General features: G+C 56.1%; 1 protein-coding gene across 3 annotated transcripts in view; it reads right to left on the bottom strand.

Annotated features, from left to right (window-relative positions):
• Positions 1–18,854, bottom strand: part of AGO2 (argonaute RISC catalytic component 2) — an 81,727-nt gene that overhangs the window by 33,656 nt on the left and 29,217 nt on the right. The window contains exon 1 of one of the 3 annotated variants that reach the window (XM_075549223.1): positions 15,948–16,024. The exons of the other annotated variants lie outside the window; for them this stretch is intronic. The gene's annotated coding sequence lies outside the window, so the exon portion shown is untranslated. Of the gene's footprint in view, positions 1–15,947; positions 16,025–18,854 lie in introns of those variants that run through there. 3 annotated transcript variants of the gene reach the window in all.

The following is an 18,854-nucleotide window of genomic DNA, read 5'->3' as shown; positions in this document are numbered from 1 at the left end:
CGTGCCAGGCCAGTGACTGGTCACAGGAAGCCAGCCTAGAGCGCTCCTCTGCATCAGCGATTGCAATGGGAGGCACTATGGATTGGACTTTGCCCCCCCCCCCAGTAACATATGCTGTAGATCTTGACACAACCCCACAGTTCCAACCCCCCCCCCACTAATATATGCTGTAGATCTTGACACAACCCCACAGTTCCAACCTAACTGGGGAATGTCTTTGCTTTGGGTTTGCTGTCTTATGAGTGGAGGGAGTTGGAACTGACATTGAGTGGACGTTGGCGAGGCAGTACTGAACAGGGTGTGTCTGGAGACCCTAAGACGATGAAACAAGGGGGCAAGCTCTGGAGGGACAGATGCCACCTCCCCTGAAAGTGGCCAGGGAACCCAGAGACTGGGCCCTCCCCCAGAGCCCACAGAGCAGATGTCTCCTCCCCATGCACTGGTGCCTGGACTTGTGGCCTCCTCCACAATGGCAGAAGGCCTGGCCCGGGGCGCAGCTGGCCACCGAGCTTTCCACACACAGGAGCGCGTGGCACCTGAGACAGGTAGGAAAAGTTGCCTTCGTCTGTTTTCAAGGCATCCCGGCCTGGTGGGTGGTGGGGGTGCTTCCCTGCTTGGGGCTATTAATGAAAACGCCAGGTCTCAACGGGAAGGGCGCTGGAACAGCGAATACTATAAGTGTGAAGTCCTCCTGGTTTTCCAGGCCCTGGAAAAAGGGGCTAGTCCGTGAGCCTTGCACTCCCAGGAAGGAAATCCGACTTGCGAAACTGCTGGGCCTTCCCGCCTCTGGGCTTCCAAGGGCTTCTATATGCCTTGTCTTCAACCCCAGGGAGTCCAACTCACCCAAGCAGACAGGAAGCTTTAAACAGCACCTGGTCTGCACAGATGCTGTGAGCCGGTTGGGCAAGGTGAAGTTGCTCACAAAGGACACCTAGTTGTGGGGTCTCCTGCCCAGGGAACACGGGGGCAGGCAGGTGGCTTGGTTTATGAGAGGTGACAGGGAGGAAGGAGAGAGCCCTTGCTTGGGGCCACTGAGCTGCTGAAAGCTTGACAACAGGTGGTGGGGGTGGTTCCCGACCTGGAGGAAGGACCCCGGATCCCGAGACTGCGTTTGCAGAGGCGGCTGACATGACACACGGTTCGATGCATGTGGCTGTTGGGTTCTGACTCACAGGGACCCTGGGTTCCACAGAACAAAACACGGCCCAGCCCGGAGCCAATCTGTCTCCCAGGGGGTCAGCTTTTTCACTGACCCTCAAGCCTGGTGTCCTTCTCCAAAGACCACTCCCCGGCAGCTGGCCCACAGCACCTGAGATGACGGCTGGCCTTCCTCGCTCCAAGGAGCATTCCTCAGAGACAGCCCAGAGGAGAGTTAGCATTCTTCGCAACACCGCCCTCCGAAGGCGGATTGCCCTCCAGCCCTCCTGACTCGGTGTCTGGCTTTTGTATGCATGAGGTGACCAAAAATGCCGTGGCGCAGGCTAAGCTGAGTCCTCAAAGTGACGTCTTCGCTGCTGACCACTCTAAGAGGCGTTTGCAGCGGGCTCGCCCAGAACAGTGCGTTATTTGATTTCCCGACTGCTACTTCCACGGGCACGGACCGTGAAACGGAATCCCTGGCAGCCTGCATCTTCTCTCCCCTTATCATGACGTGGCTTTTTGGTGGAGGATTTGGGTGCTGGGCTGAGGTGCATCCTAAGTGAAGCCTTTGATCTTCACTGGCCTCCTTGCTTTCAGTGGCTGAGAGGGTGTTAAGTGAATCTTCCTCCAACCCTGACGCCTGAGCGACCGCAACTTCTTGGGAAAGCGCAATTAAAAGATAACGGAATTTCCCCTCAAACTTTCTGAAGCCCCTGTGCGGGCGTGCGTACATACATATGGACATGAATTTACCATCACTCGGAACTGAAGCGCAAGCAATACTGAGAGGGCACAGAGCAGCCCAGGGGCAGAGCCCTGAACTGCCCAGCAGGAGGACGCTACTGCCAGCCACTCAAGCAGGGGCTGCATGAGAACTGGGTGTGGGGACAGGAGGCTGACAAAAGTCACACCAGGAGAGTGGGCTTCCAGGTGCTCTTGTTCAACTTGGGCCTCCAGGTGCTCTTCAACTCCCCATTTCCCTTTATGCCCACCCCCATATTAACTGAGCATTGGGAGGTGGTCCCACCAACTTAGGGTGTCCTGGGGTCCTGGCCACGGGTGGCTGGTTCCTGTCCCGACAAAGCATGAGCCAGCTGCCAGCCTGCCCACCCGTGTGGTCACACTGCATCTGGTACACACACGTACACACATACCTGCCCCCCCCCCAACCTGGCAGCAGCAGCACCCATGGAGTAAATGGGGATGAGTCACCGCCCAGAAGCAGGATTCACCAGGAGACCCATGGGCAAGCTGTGGCCAGGGCTCTGGCTTCCTGCTTAGCAGAGACCAGGTGCCAAGTGACCACACTGGCTCTGCCCAGGTCTCCTCTGCCCCCTTTGACAGAAAGGCAGGTTCCCAGTTTGGGGAGAGCCACCTTGGCCCCCCAGCTGGCGCCTCTGATCAAGGTGCGGCACAAAGCCACATTTTCTCATTCAGTGACTAATCAAATGGTTTCATTTTGAGTGGATTTCCGGTTGTTTCTGCAGAGACTCGTCTTGCTTCTGCTGTAGACCCCAGGAGGCAAGCATTTTCTGTACTTGGGAGTCACTAGAGAGCAGGGTCGGGGGACCCCCCCATCCCAGGTGGTGATCCCTGCTGGGCCAGCACTTGGGATCCGGCCCCAATAGGTACCCCATGTTTCAGGGGTGCCTATCGAGTGCGCAACCTCGCAGACTCACCGGGTGGGTAAGAAAATTCCATTTTTAGAGTCGCAGCCAGACGGCGGCGTGAGAGAGACACGTCGTGGGTGAGTAATCGGCTTCCTGTCTGAGTAACAGGGTCGAGAAAACGAGACTCTTCCCCTGCTCAGAACCGGAGACTCCCGGGGGCCTTTGTCGGAGTCCATAGGCAGGAGATCACACGGGCTGCAGGGTCCCCCACCCCAAGCACCATCTCCAGGCTATTTAACAGCTGAGCCTTACCCCCAAAGAAGAAAAAGAGCTAGCTTCTCCCTCCTGCTGGATGCCATCTAAAAGGGGCTTGGGCGTCCAGGCCCGACAACCACATGGCATGTGACTCCGGGACAGCCACAGAAGGACCTGCCTGGGCTCAGATGGGTGGCGTGCACTGGGCAGGGGCAGTTGTTACAGAAACAATGATCCCACCAGGATGGAGGGGGAACAACATGGCATGTGTACCCCATTTAAAAGAAGGGACAGCAAGGCACTGTCTTAGGATGTATGTGCCCCCCCCCCTTGCTAGGGGGAATCTAGGGAAGTGCCTAGACACAGAGAGGGAATGAATGGTTCACAGGCTGGAGGGCGGTAAGGTGGTCACGGGAGAGGGAGGAAGGGGTGGGGGCTGGACAACAGGCGAGAAGAGAGGAACAGAGAAGTGGAGCCTCTGTCCGAACATTAGTATATACAGGATGCAGGCCACACCCCAAGGAAAATGTCCCTTCAGACCATAAAATGAAGGGCCATTGGACACCGCCCAGAATAGCAGCCGAGCCGAGCTGACAGGTAATGTTCTCCATGCAGGCACTGGTGTCAGGGCCCATGGAGTAGTCCCCGACGCCCGCCCCCAGCCCAGGAAGACAGAGCCTGGCTACCAGAGAGCCAGGATATGCTAGCAAGGACCTGCCGAATCTTAAGTCTCAGACAGATCTGGAACACTCCCCCCCACCCACCACCAACCAGCCACCCCGCTCCTGGGCACCAGGTGCACTAGAGGGGTGGGAGTGGGGGACATAGCCGAGAACACACGCCCCACGTGTCCCTTGGGTGCTAGGCAGATGGCTTCAGTTAGGCGGGTCATGCCGTTGTTAGGTGCACAGTCAATTTCGACTTAGCAACCTCAAGTGTCGCCAAGGCGGCTATCTACGGAAGCCAGGAGCAGCGTGCGCCCCCTCCGCCTACATGCCCACTAGGTTTGAGCCTTTGGCCTCTCGGTGGCAGTACTTTAATCGTTGTGCCACCAGAAAGCTAGTTCAAACCCAGACAAGTGTCCATTCTGACGGCAGGCAGAATCGAGACAGTCCATCTTCCCGGGAGGGGACACCTCATGGTCCTGGGAACAGCCTGAACGGACTGGACTAGGGGGTCTGTTGGTTAAGAAACCACCCTTCACCCAGTGTACATATTCCACCACCCCCCACACACACACACCACCACCACCACCACCCCAGGAGCAGTTCTACCCAGCACCGGTGGGCGCCCCTTAAGTTGGGATTGACCCCACAGTGCCTGCTTGGTTTCTATGGGTACAAATGGCCTGCTCGGTCCTGAGAACCCCATTCTGGAAAGACAACACCCCGACACCAGACTGTGAAAGGGTCGGCGGCGGGCCCACAATTAATAACCTCGCTCCGAGACGGGACTCAGCTCTCCACGTAGAGAGAAAATGTCACGAAATCTCCCGCAGCGCGCCTCCAGCGCGGGTGCGGGGTGGGCGGTTCTGACGTCCCTCCCCCGGGGTCTGGGGCGGCCGAGGGAGGGAAGGGGGTGGGCGGGCGGGCGAGGCCGCTGCGCACGCGCGTTCCCCAGGCGCAGTTTCCTGCTGCCATGGCAACGGGCTCTCGCGCATCTCGCCGCCTGGCCTTGGACTGGGCAGAGTCTGTCGTCAGCAATCAGACACCTTGATGAGGCTCACCACCGCTGCACAGCCCCCGTGCGCCCGGGGGGGTCGATCAGGTGGCCAGGGCCAGGCCTCCACGCCCCGCCTTTCCTGCGCACCTGCCACGCGCACATCACTGCCCAGGGGCACTCCATCCCCCCAACCGCAACTCCGCGCATTTTCTAACTATTTGAGCACCGGAGACAGCGTTTTCAGACAGCGGGTGATGCGCTGGGCCAGGCGCACAGACCGCGGTCTACTGGGGGACCCTGACGGACTGCAATCTCACCCCACCCCCCAGACAGCCTGCCCTCCAACTTGTCCTGGGTGCCCAGGGGCTCCTCCACCTCTGACCAGAGGCGGTGCAAATTTAGCTGCAGGGTTGGGAGCCAAGGTGCCCTGAAAATCAAGGGGAAGGGCAGCTCCCCCCTCCCCCCTCCCAGGCTATCCCCTACCCTGAATCATCAGCTGTGAGCCGGAGCTAGGCAGCGCTGGGGACACGAAGCCAAGCGAGACCTGTCTGGGCACGGTAGGGAGAGGGCCTTATGAAAATGAGAAGTCACAGACCCCCAGCCTTCCTAGAAGGGGCACGCGTGGCCTGACAGCAGTTCCAGAACCACCCCGGCCCCAGACAGTGCTTGTGACAGTGGTTCGGTGCCTGCTGCTGGGTGCTCAAAGCTGTGGGGCAGAATGAGGCCCCGTGCCACCCTCAGCCCTGATGATGTCAGAACCCGCTTTTGCAGCCCTGGTCTCCATCCTCCTCAACCAGGGTCGTCCTCTTTCTGGCCGATCCTCTACTTTCGGATTAACATGCCCAACACACAGAGACGGCCTCCGGTGCCCTGCTCCTTCCAACAAAGATTGGTTCATTTTCCTGGCAGTCCCAGTCTAATCCTGCTGAGGGCCAAGCCTTCGTTCAAAGACACCAGTTCTTCAATCTTCCTTATTCGGTGGCCAGGTCTTACAAGCATTTGAGGCCCCTGAAAAGATTCCGGGGGTCCATCTGGCCCAGGTGGCCCCTCACAGCTAGGGTGACTTTCCCTTTTTGCTTTTAAAGCGTTAAAAGGAGGTATTTTGCAGCAGATGTGGCCAACGTGATCCCTTTGATTTCTTCCACTTCTTTCTGTCTTTCCCCTACTTACCCTGATGTCTGCTGCTCCAGTTGTGAGCATGTTTTTGTTACACTGGCTGGGACACACGCGGTAGTGCTGAAGGCTGTAATCTTTGATCTTCATGACCCTGATCTTCAAGTCTTGCTCACATTCAACAAGCAAGATGGTATCGCTTGCCCACTGCAAGTTGTTAATGAGTCTTCTGCCGAGTTGTTCTCTATATAGTCTTTCTTGGCCAATCTGCCCGGCACGCTCCTGAGAAGGAGCAAGTGTGGTGGACGGGTGGGTGCCCTGTTGACATGACTCCTCTCCTGGTTCCCCATTTTAATTTTTATATATGAGGCCTCAAGAAGTTCGTGGGACAATGACATGGAAAGATCATGGGTTTTTTTCCCAAGGACCTTCTGAAGCTCTCTGGTAGAAAACAGTAAGTCAAAGACAGCTTTGACATTATTCCAAAATTATTCTTCCCTTCCAAATTTTAAACGCCGTGGTATCTCGTGCATTTGTTTGATTAACTGTCCCTTGGTCTCTGTATAGGTTCTGTGTGAGGACAATTAAAGTGTTCAGAAAGTCCTCCTCACCCCAGTGTTATCCATTAATTTGTGATGAGCCACAGAGTCAAATGTCTTTTGGCATCAATAAAAGCAGGTAAACATATTTTGGGTATTTTCTGCCTTTAGCCCAGACCCAGCAGACATCAGTGATAGTCCCTGTTGCCGGTACTTTTCAGAATCTGGCTTGAATTTCCTACCTTTCACTTAAAACAAAAAACCCCAACAGTTTTATTGGCATAAAACTTATGTGCCAATGATTTAAATATACACATATAAATATATTAAAAAGTTGTGTAACATTACCACAATTTGAGAACATTTTCTTCTTTGCTGTACCCATTATTGTTAGCTCCCCATTACTCCCCAACCCTCCCGCCAGAACCCTAAGGACGTGTTAATCTATTATGGATTATCCTGGATTTTGTATAAAGAAAAATTGTACAAAAATGCCAATGACAGCAAAACCAAGTACAGAGAAACCTCAATCCAAGAGAAAGCAGAATAAAAACTAGAACAAAGTGAAAAAGGGGTTAAAATGGAAAACTGATCATGTGTTAAATTGCAACCTAACTCTCCAGCAATGGCTCGGGCATAGGATCAAGGGTAAGGATGGCACGGGACCGTGCGGTGTTTTATTCTTTGTGTACAGGGCTGCCATGGGCCAGAACCAACTTGACGGCACCTTCAGTAATCCACTTTCTGATGTACTCTGAGGGCAAGACTCTTCACATTCCTAATCAATCGTCTGCAATCCTCATGGGGGCTCTGCAAACGGATATGGGGTGTTCACTGTCAGCCACAGACTTCTGCAAACTGGGTGCTCAGAATTTAAGCTCTAATACAATTCCCTCCTTTAATCTTGGATTTTATTATTTACAGTTCTTCTTAGATCACATGGGTTGGTGTGACTTGTTCCATCTGAACTTGGCTGATACTTCATTTAGATGGCTGCTTGTTTTAAGACAATCCTTTCAGCCCCCAGATGTTGTTCTTTCTGATAGCCAGTCATCGTGTCTCTTCACCACCCTTTGCTATCACACCCCTATCTCCAGGGGTCTCTTCTCATTAGGCCAAGGGTTTATTTAGCAGGGTCACATGGTAAGAAGTGGTTGTTAGTAGAACTGGGCGGATAATGAAGTGCATCTTTGATGTAACCTGCCGCACCTACTTTTGAACTGTCTTCAGCATGCTTGTTGCATGTGCTAATGGGAGTTTGCTCGTTTCTGCCTTCCACGGGATCATATTTCCTTGGAATGGGCATGTGTACGGATAACTTTCAGGCAGTTGGCCAGGTGAGTGTCTAGCACATTTCTTGGCAAAGATGAGTATGTTCCGCATGAGCGATTCCCACATTCCATCTATTGGTTGAAATACCTCAATTGGTATTCCATCCATTCCTAGAGCCTCCCTGGTTTCTCTCTAAAGCCCTCAGGGCAGCTTGGACTTCTTCCTTCGAGACCGCTGGGTCTTGATCCTGTGTGGTCTGTTCACCAACCCACTCACTCTACAACAGTGACTGTGGATTCCTTCCTTCCCCTTTGGGGGGGTTCATGTTGATGGTTTGCGTACATCTTCAGTTTCCGCATTCAGGGCTTTGTCCACAGCATTGTGAGTAACTTTCCACCCACTGGCCTGTGATCTTCCTGAATTCAGCATCATTGCATGTGTTGCGTGAGTCTGAAGAGGACTTTATAGATTGGTATTGGACATATGGGCTAATATCAGACTTAAGGCTTGATCTGGACTGGGCTGTTTTCTGAATATTTATTTGTTCTTGTATACAAAGCTCTTTCTTATACACACGATGTCTCTGAATTTGTTTCTCTGGTCTACCAGGACTCATACAGAAGGCAAGCTTCAGTCTCTTCTAACACGCAGCCTGGCCTTTTCCCCTCTTCTTCTGAATGGCCCCTTCCTTTCTGCAGGTCGGATCTCTTGAGGTCACCCACCACCTCAGTACTCACCGTTCAGTGTCAGAAACCATGAGGGTCTCTCCTGCACTTGCTTTATATCTGGGGGGAGTCGGTTGTTGGTCCTGCTCAACCCTAGCACGCCAGCCTCAGTTCCAGTCACCAGTGATGGTCAGGATATCTTGACTGCACACTAGAGCAACTCGGGTGAAAGGAGAAAAGCCCAGTGTCTTGGTGCTGGGCGGCTGTGGTAGGGTGTGTCCACTGGACCAGCAGTCTTGCCTGCTCTCCGTCCTTCCCTGTGAGTGTGTGCTGTGACCTCACCCAGTGGCGGCAGCACTGTGCTTCTAGGGAGGGCTCAAAGCGTGCTTCCTGGCACGGCAGTGGCACTATTCCCGAGCGTGTCTTTCTGGCATGGGGGACCATGGCTGCCTGACTCCAGCTCACCCGTGCCCGTGCCTAGGAGTGCCATCGGGATTCCCTCCATCTCCTTGTTGGCAACTCCCAGCTGTTTCTTCTCAGTTTGAGTTGGGCTGCTCCCTGAGTCACTAAGGTGCCTCTATTTGGAGGAGGCCACGCTTGCCCCGGGCTGTGTCGAGTGCCTGCCAACTGGGGGGCGGGGAGCGCAGGGGTGGGTTATCTAGCAGCACTCTGCCAGACAGTGCTCTGTTCTGCGGCTGTTCACAAGGGCTTCGCTGGCAAACCTGAAGAGAAGATGATCACTGGGGAGGGCCTTCCTTCTCCATGCATCTCGGGCTGGGGGCCCTGCCGAAACCTACCCACCAGGGGGGACCCTGTTCCTATTTGAAATACCAGTGGCACAGCTTCCAGCATCGCAGCCAACAAGCAAGGCCACCACGGTGTGACAAAATGACAGATGAGGGGTGGGTGATGAGCTAGCTGACCTTTAAAAACAGAAAGGAAGCGAGCCGAGGAACTCGGAGAGAGCAGTCTAGCCATGGCTCCCAGGGGCTGGTAGGGGGGGAGGAAGGGGCCGGGAAGAGGAGGGAGGGAAGGAAGGAGCACTTCCCCGAGGGAATGCTGAGCTTCTGTTGGCGGGAGACGTGCACACAGACTGTGGTGGTGGCCAGCCAGTGCCACTGAATTATGCACTCAAGAGTTTTGTCATGTATGTGAAAAGAGAAGGTCACGATGGCAGGGGCCCTGGGACTCCTGTCTCCTCCTCCACACAGATCAAGGTGGACGGGTAGCCTGGCTCTACAGTGGGCAGCTCGGTGACTGGTGTGTTAATCCCAGGGCCGGACCCACCCTCACTGGTCATTCAGCTCCTTTACGGGCCTGCTGTGCACAGTTCCTGAGGAAACTCGGCCAGGCTCCAGTGGGGCCCTGGCCTTAGCAGGATCAGGTGCCCAGATGCCATGGGTCTGTGATCAAGCTCTTTCCAGAACTTCAAAAGGCTTTATCGTGAAAACCCAGGCCTGCCCTTCCCTGGGTGTCTTTTCATCAAGCCGGACATAAGCCAGGAAGGGTGAGGGTAAGAGCAAGGGACGGGGGTCTTCCCCAGGGGCAAAATGACCAATCCAGGCAAGGTGACAAGTGCACTCTGCATGGGGCTTACAGAGCGCGTGTCCACAGGACACAAAGCACGTGCTAGCCCCTGCTGTCCACTGAGGGTGGGGACAGAGCGGCCTTGGGCACCCCTGTAGAATTCATGGAGGGTCTTAGAATGAAGAAGCCCTGGTAGTGCCGTGGTTAAGCGCTGGACAGATAAACACATGGCTGGTGGTTTGAGCCAGCCGGTCACTCCTTGGAAAGAGATACAGCCCCGAGCCCGTGGGGACACATCAACTCTGTCCTGGGGGTGGGGGGGCACAAAGAGTCAAAATTAATGGGGAAGTTCTCAGAACGAGCCCCTCCAGGGGCAGGAAGGAAAAGGAAAACCAGCTGCCTTTGCCAGCCTGGGCCACCAGCAAGGCAACAGATGCCAAGCCACCAAGAACAGGCCTGGGCCTGACTGGGGTCTGGCCCAATGCCAGCACAGGGGACGCGTGGACCAGTGGCCCGAGGGTCAGGCTCACACTGCTGCAGCCACGGGAAACCTGGGGCTGGCCCTGCTCTGGGGTCACAGACACCATCAAATTTGCCTGATCAGACCCCCATATCACCGCAAACTGACCTCACGTCTGTGACATCCCGCTCCATCCAAAATGTGGTAGGAATGGAGGCAAAGGAGATTGGTGGTCTTTGGGACCCTGTACCTTGAAAATACCAATCAAAGGGGTGGGGAGGGCAGGCGTAAGGTTTCTCCCTAGTCTGGGCAGAGGGGAGGGGTGTGTAGCAGTGGGGTATGTTGTCAGTACCCCAATCCAGCCAAGGGCTCAGCTCAGGAGACAGCAGGTGCTAAGACAGTGTTAAAATGTGATAATGACTGAGTCCGGCCCCCAGGCAAGAGCTCTTGTATACACTGCTAAGAACACTGGTCAACCCCATGTCCTCTGCTGAAGCCCACCTGCTGACAGCTTCAGCTGGGGGAGCGGGTCTCCGGGAAGGAAATGGCTCACCACTTTGTCCCGTAGGAGGGGGACAGTGCCCACAACTCCACCCCACCAGCCTCCAGCCTGGTCAAACAGGCAGCATCCCTCCCTCCCCACCCACGCCACACATACACACAGGGCCCTCCAAGGGCTCCCCCCGCCCGTCCCACAGCTGCAAGGACACTCGGGGAGGAGTTGGGGAGCCTGGCTACGGACATGTGTTGCCATCTGGCTGGTCTGGTTCTGGGAAGACCTGTGTTTGGGTCTCTCCCAGTAGAAATTCCCTGGGTTCGGGATCCCAAAGACCACTAAGCTCAGTTAAAATGTCAGCCTGGTCTGGGCAGTCCCCAAAGGGGCCCTGGGTGGCTGGCAGACACTCCGGGGCTGGCCCTAGAGTTGGGGTGTGGGGTGTGGCACAGGCTGGGGTAAGGACCAGGGGGAACCAACAAGGAATCAAGGAGCCTCTCTGCTCTGCCGGTTTCTGTATGTTCCCGCCTTCCCCCCACACCACCCCCCAAACTAGCGCCAGAGGCAGCCCACCAATCACTCACCATCACAGTGACTAAGACTCCAAAAATACCGCTCACTTTTCAAAAGTGAAGGGAGAGCATATATAATCTATGACACATAAGTAGAGCTGGAGAGTAATTATACAACACTCAGCTACGCCTGTGAGGACCAACAACATTATTCTTTATTTTCATCACAAGCCTAAGGAATTTCCACTACAGCAGACTTTTAACGAGCTTTTGCGATTCAGCTGTCGTTTTTGTTTTTTTTTTTAAGGCCGGTCCCCAATGCTGTCCTGGAGAGATCTGTAGAAAAAGAGCTCCCAGTGAAAGCGTTCTCTAACGCGCCTCTCCTCTGAGGTTCCCCCTGCCCTCTGCCTGGACTCAACAATACCCAAGAGCTGGGACAGTGCTGGGAGAGACCCACCGCCTCCTGGGGAAATGTCCCCAACAGGGCAGCGGAGATCACCAGCTACTGCAGGGGCCAGTCATTCTGTCTGGCTGTGCTCAGCCAGCACCCAGAAAACATGGAGTGTCGGGCTACAGAGACATCTGGGGGCTATTAGGGACTACTAGTGGACTAATGGACCACGCTGAAGATCAGTGTCTGTAAGCCTGAGACCAGCAGACCTAGATGGTGCCCGCCACCACTGCAGACTGCTTAGAGGAAGCTGGTGCCGGACAGAGTGGGAGAGAACGGAACTTGAAAATCATGGACAATAAAAAGGACAGGCTCACCCCAAGACTCCAGCCTTCTATCACTCTTCAGGTGCAGCGCTAGATCACCCCAACCTTCAAACACACAATCTGCCGAGCGCAGGTCTCGGAGGGAAGCGGCAACACCGAGAAGGCACTCACACCTTAGAACCAACCACCCTGAGGCCACAGGGGCAGCATCTACCCCCGACGAAGTCCAGAGGGGCTAGGCAAGGAGCAGTGGACCCGGGCCACACAGGGCAGAGGTGGACACGGGATGTCGCCTTGTGGGCTGTGTGGTCAACAAGGGGGAGTTCACATGCACGCATCTGGACTGTTGGCTGCAAAGCTGGCCTGCTCCGCAAACCCTCACCCAAAGCACCATGAGGTGCTTTCAGAAAAGAAAGGAGCGGTCTGAGAGAGCACGGGGGGGAGGGGGGAGGACATGTGACACGGGGCGCCAAGGGAGCACGCACTGTTGGGACAATGGTGCCCAGATACTTGGTGGGCCAGAGGCAGCCACCAGTCACACTGCCCTGCCTGTGAGAGCCTCGGAGCTCACCCCGTCCTTTCTGTCCATTTCTCAGCAGGCTCTTGTGTGGGAGAGCTGCCAGGAAGGTGCTCCCATGCCACACTTCCCCACAGGTGCCCTCCCCAGCCAGCAGGCTATTTTTGCTCAGTGAGTGGCCTGCTCGCTCTGCGCGGCGGCGGTGCCCCGAGAGCAGGGATTAGGTGTGCGCTGCACTTGCTGAATGAGTGAATGAACAGACGGGAATCCAGGGCTCGCTTAAGGTCACATTTGTTCCAAGCGGGAACGCGGGGAGGGGTGTGTAACTCAATGCCAAGCTTTTTTTAGGGCAGATGCCGGAGGCGCCTGTGGGAAGACCCTTCTTTGGTGCAGAGTACTCGGGGCCCCACAGAGGACAGCGGGCACCCACCGCGTTCCAGGCACAAGCCTGGGCACGCCCTACCCTCTTCTCACACCTGCTGTCCTGTAGAGGGGACAGCGAGTGGACTCAGGTTTCCACTCGCCTGAGAGGGGCCCCTCAACCTCCCTGACCAAAGAAGTTCCCCTCAAGTGTCAGGAGGGACGTTTTTTTGGTTTTGTTTTAAGCTCCTGAGAACCTAAATCCATCTTCTCTTCACCCCATCTGAGCGGGACCCAGAGCAAATGCCCTGCCCTGCTCCTCCCCAGCTGCTTGTGTAGACAGGATTTGGGATCCTTTTCTGAACTGATTCCTCCTATACTTGGGGTGTCACTCGAGCTTACATAAAGCACCAATTCCCCCCTCAATGTGTGCACTTTCTCACTCAGGGCCATGGACTCCCAGACTGGGATTGTTTCCCCAGAGAAGAAAGTCTAGTCTTCTTCATGAGGATTGGCTGGTGGGTTTGAACTGCTGACCTGTGGATCACAGCCCAAGACATAACCACTATGCCACCAGGCCTGAATGAGACGCAGTTCAGGTGGCACAGTGGGTCACATGGTGGACTGCTAAGTTCAAGGTCAGCGATTCAGACCCACCAGCCGCTCTGAGGAAGAAGGAGGAAGGAGGAGGCTGTCTGCTCAGGTAAAAATTCAAGCTTGGAGGCCCACAGGGGGAGTTCTGCTGTCTGGCAGGGTAGGTGAGAATGCCTGGCAGTGGGTTTGTCTGAAATACCGGCAGGTCTTTGATCCCAGGTCACCGCCCCCCCTGACACACACCCCCCCCCATCCTGTCCGTTAGAGGCCCTTTTTACAGACGATCAGTGGATTGTCTAGGCCAGGGTGCAGCCTGGGGTCTCCAGGCTGTCGGGGCCATGGCTCTGCCGACACTCAAGCTGCCCCACATCCTCTGAGACAAAAGACACATTTTAATCAGACCAATAAAAATAAATCTGCATACGAGCCACACAAAAGACATTTCAATCAGACAATAATAAAAATAGATCTGCAGAGAAGCCGCACAAGGGTCTGTGCTGGCGGAGCCACTTCAGCGGCCATGTGAGCGCAGGAGGGACAATCGCTGCCACTTCTGAGGGGTGGGCCCAAGTGCCTGCTGTCCCTTCCATCCGAGCCCAGAAGGCTCATTGTCAGAGGGGTGCAGGGAGGAGACCTGCCACAACCTCCTACCGTGGCGAGGATCTGTGGGTAGGTGAGGGGGCCTTCCAACCCAGGGGAGAGGAGAGCAGGAAGAACCACTTTTTGGATATTGAAGGGGAAAGTTAAGTTGAGCGCCCCCACCTCACCCCTCCGGACATCCACCGAGGGGAGACAGATACATCTCCAATGGATAAACTTGAAAATTAGATGACGCTTTACCCCAAGGACAACGAATCCATTCCACGTGTATGACTCGGGCACCAGCTGGGAACAGCGGGAACGGGAGACACGGGGTGTGTTGGTCAGACCCTGCGCAGGTTCACGAAGCCCCCACTAGCAGTGTCTCTGAGGGACCCTCTAATTCATAGCATGCCGGGACACACGGTCACAGGCCTGGACCCAGGTGCAGGGGGCTTCCTCAGCGGCCAGCCCATGGCAGAGAAACTTGGGGTCTTGTTTGTTTTTTGATGCCTAAGAGGCCAGTAACCTCTTGACACAACAGGGTAAAAAGTAGTGAAGGCTGGAGAAACCAGGCTGAGCACAACTGAAGGGACACACAGCACAGGAGGCCCCTCACATCCTCCCACCCTCACAGCCAGCGCAGCAGGCCCGCCTGGAGTTGGTGCATGGAGAGAGCGCCTGGACCAGGACATGAGGGGGAGGAGAGGGGGGTAGCTCAGAAAGAAAGCCACACACCCACAGACACCCACCCATTCCTTCCCTTCCGTCTTTTACAATGGGCCCACATCCATTAAGCAGGAGAGCGATCAGCTGGCTGATAAATGGGACTGGCAAAATTGGATTTGCAGAAGAATGACACTGGAGCCCTTAAAAAACAAATTAAAAAACAAACAAAATAATGAAACCCCCTAGGGCCTGAACACCTTCTTAGCACCAGGAAGCAGAGGTGACAGGAGAGACAAGAGGGCACAGGAGGTGAAACTTCTTCAATTGCGACCTAACCAAGGCACAAGCCTACAGTATATGGAAACCACTCCCCTGGGGGGGGGGCTGTATAAACCGGTGTAACAGGCATCCTGTGTGAGTGTTGGTCTGCTAGCTGCCAGTTCAAGGGTTCAAACACAATAGTCCCTGCCTTGGGAGGATAGGCTCTCTGTCCCCATCCTGTGCAGCCTAGGAAACCCTCCCTCCCCAGCAGTTCTACTCCATCTTGCAGGGCGGTTCCAAGGGGCAAGCGGAGGAGGGACAGGGAGAGTCCAGCACAGCGGGTCCCGTAATCAAGGGAGCACCAATGAAAATCACAAGCAACTTTTGTCTATCTGGTGGAGACAAGAGCTTAGAGAAAGGAGGCGTGACCCTGACATACTGCTCCGCTCTGTGCCTTAGGAATTGGACAGATGGGCATGGGTCCTAAGGAAACAGGTCAAACATGGTATTCCCGTCCCTCTCCTGTGTGGCAGGCTGACCACCCCGGGAAAGGATGCTGGAAGTGAGTGAGAGACTAGACATGACAGGAGAACGATGGCCATCTTGTGCAACCGGAAGGGGCAAGTAAGATTCAAACTGGTGTTCGACACAACCCCATTTCTCCTGCACACACACACAATCACATACAGGGGGAAATTTTGCAGAGGGTATAAAAATATTGTTAACAATAGTGGTCCGTGACCAGTCAAGCTACATGAGGCTTATCTGCTTCTGCCTTTGAAGTAATAATATTAAGGCTACAATTAGAAAAACAGACAAACTAATATTTTTTAAAATTTAAAGGCAAACCAGAACAAAGGATCATCAATTCTGAGAGGAAGATGAACAGGCTTTTAAAATACTGTTCCGTCCCCCCCCCCCTGCAAAGTTTGGCATTTTCCAAAGTTAAAGAAAATACAAACTTAAGCTAAAAGCATGAGGTCTCCCCACTGCCCCACTTACCGCAAAGTTAAGACATGCCCGATGCGAGCCCAGAGGCAGCCGCTGGTTCTTCCCCAGCGGACATCCTGCAAATGGGCACAGCCAGGGGCGTGGGACGCGCTCACCCAGGGTCGCGCGCGGCTGGCGCGGCGCCAGGAGGCGCGGTCACGGCCAGGTGCCCCGCCCGCCCGCGCACAGCCCCAGCATTCCCGCCCGCTGCACACCACCACTGGCTTCGGGAGCCTAGCCACAGGGACGAGCCAGGGGACCGCTGTGCCTTCGGGACCCGGACCGAACCAGGGGACCAACGCGCCTTCGGATCTGGGACTAAACCGCAGGACTGCCGCGCTTCGGTACCCAGGGCGCTTCGGTAAACCCCGCGGTTCGGTACACCGGGCCGAATCGTACCGAACCGAATCGGGACCAGGAGCTAAACCAGCGGGCCGTGGTGCGTCCGGATCCTGGATCGAACCAGAGGATCACTGCACCCGGGATCGCGGGACCTCGGGAATCGCGGGACCTCGGGATGAGACCGCTGCGGGGATGCGGGCTGTGAACCGAATGGGCGAATCCCGGAATCTGGCTAGCCTCCGGACTGCCTGGCGGGACCACGGCGCCCGCCCGGGGACAGGGGGAGGGGCCGCATCACGGAACAGCCGCTGCTGCAGGATCTTGGGGCGAGCCATGAGCCCACGGCGCTGCGCCCCCGCCCCCTGGCCCCGCCCCCGCCGTGCTCAGAGGCTGCCCGCGGGGCACGCCAGCGCCCGGGCAGCGGTTCAAGGGCACCCAACTGAGCCGGGCAGGCGGAGGACGCGGCCGTGGCTCCCGCCCGTGGCGCTCATGCGCTCTTGGTGTGGCACTGCTAGGCGGCTACCCTGGACCCGGTGCCCAGAGCTCCGAATGGTCTCCCAGGGGATGTGCATAAAGAGAGGATTACCTGTCCTCGCCCCTCCACATCCCCCGTCAACGTGCAGTGACGGCGCACAGGGATCCACGGGCAGAGGGACCCCTGGCCGAGCGCAGGGTTGACCCCTTCCGTGTGCACAGGAGCCGCGATCCAAGAGCGCCCCCTCCGCGTCCACGCCCCGTCTACACGCACTAACTGACCAACAAACTGACGGACACACGGAGGGGCGCGGCCTGGCAGCGACGCACACGGGCACCACCGCTGCGGCCGCCACCCAGGCTAGTCGGGGCCGTCTCCACCGCAGAGAGCGTGGCTGCTCCCGGTAAGTCAGGCAGCGCTTCATAAACTTTGGTTGGAGTCCTGTGTGCAGTGGGCGCGCTTGGGGGCTGCGGGGAAGGCGGGTGTGCAAGATCGGCCTCTGCGGCAAGGGTGCCCCTCAAAATTGGCACTAAGAAGGGCTCTCGCCAACGGGGCTGTTTAATCTGGCCACTTGGGGGGTGCGTGTGGGCCCTGATGCATGTTCAGAGAAAGCAGTCGTGCGGAAAAATACTGCCAACTACCGCCAAAAATGTCGCTTCTCAGCCATCCCGCAGGGCAAGCCTGGCATAGCCCACCCTTGGGCTTGACTTGGAAAGAACCCATGTTTCTATTCGGCTGTGCAGCCGGTGGGTCTGACCCGCGGTGCTGCAGCACCAGCCACGACTGCACTGTTCAATTCGGCCATGGGCGGCAGCGAGCAGCTCTGGAATTGGCACGTTCCCCCCGCGGCTCTGCACACCGGCCGCGCGGGGGCTAGGCTGCAGTCAACCCCAAATGTAACCTCCCTGACCCTCGGGTGCCCTGGTGGCGCAGTGGTTCCGTGCTTGGCTGCTATCCACCCGAAGCTGCAGCCGCTCTGCGGGAGACAGATGTGGCAGTTTGCTTCCCTAAAGATTTCATCTCGGAAATTGTCTTACAGTGGGGCGGGGGGTGAGGGCGGCGCACATCTACTCTGTCCAGCAGGGTTTGATCGCCCCCCACCGATCCATCCCATCCCTCTCTCGGAACGCCCAGGCACACGGAGGGCAGGCACAGCTCTGGCCCCGCCCCTCACGCGCTGTCTGGGGAGGGGCGTGGTCAGAGACAGCTGTCCTGTAGATTCTGCAAACCCTCCATCCCGGGAAGCTGAGAGACCTGTCGCACTTGTGGGCACTCACAGGAACAGACCCTCCCTGTCCATTTCTCTACTTCCCTGCCTTTTGCACAAACTGCGCTCCAGCTGGGAAATGCCCCAAGACTCAACTTCCTGGAATGAATGCTGGCCTAGCTGCTTCCACCGCCCAGTCTAACTCTTGACTTCCAGGCCCCCACCTCCCGTTTCTGTCGCTCGCAGGCAGAAGAGTTTGGCTTCCTGTATCTGCAGGTGCCCAAAAAAGAGGGTGGGTTGGCTCGCTGTGCCTCGTTGGAACCGGTGAGCCCCATTTCGAAGGCCATTCACGCAAAGGGAGTTTCAGACATAGCCTGGCACCGTCAGCAACACACCTACCTGTCCTCACCTGCCACTGCCTCCTTTTCCGAGGATAACAGTAAAAGACCCGTTGTCCTGCTATTTTGCATATTGACCCAAAATGCCTGGCAGCAGCAGGGGCGTGGTGCAAGGAGTCAGGCTGAAGGTGACAGTGGAGGCTGTGTGACTTGTCAGTTAACCAGTGAGGTTATTTGGCAGTTACAGAAGGATGGAGGCATATGCTTCGAGTTCTCTAGCTGCCGATTTCCCAATAATGACCTGGTCTTTGGGCCCTGGCAGAGCTTGTGTCTGCTGAGCATTCCCCGTGTGACAGGTGTGGGAAGGGCCTTCACAAAGTTTGTGTGATGTGGACAACACACACATGTTGGTATTTGAAAGCAAGTCTGCTGGTCTCTAAAGGCTCAATCTCTTTGGGGACAATGTGGCCAGAGCTGGGGAAAGGAGAGTCAGGCAGTGGTCTCGGAAAAGTCTGTAGCCACGTGGACTGATTTATGCTCCGTACAGGCTCCAGGTA

This window comes from Tenrec ecaudatus, chromosome 5, assembly GCF_050624435.1.
Source record: "Tenrec ecaudatus isolate mTenEca1 chromosome 5, mTenEca1.hap1, whole genome shotgun sequence".
Lineage (NCBI taxonomy): Eukaryota > Metazoa > Chordata > Mammalia > Afrosoricida > Tenrecidae > Tenrec > Tenrec ecaudatus.
The sequence above is the reverse complement of the archived record's forward strand: the minus strand, read 5'-3'. Positions and strand labels throughout refer to the sequence as shown.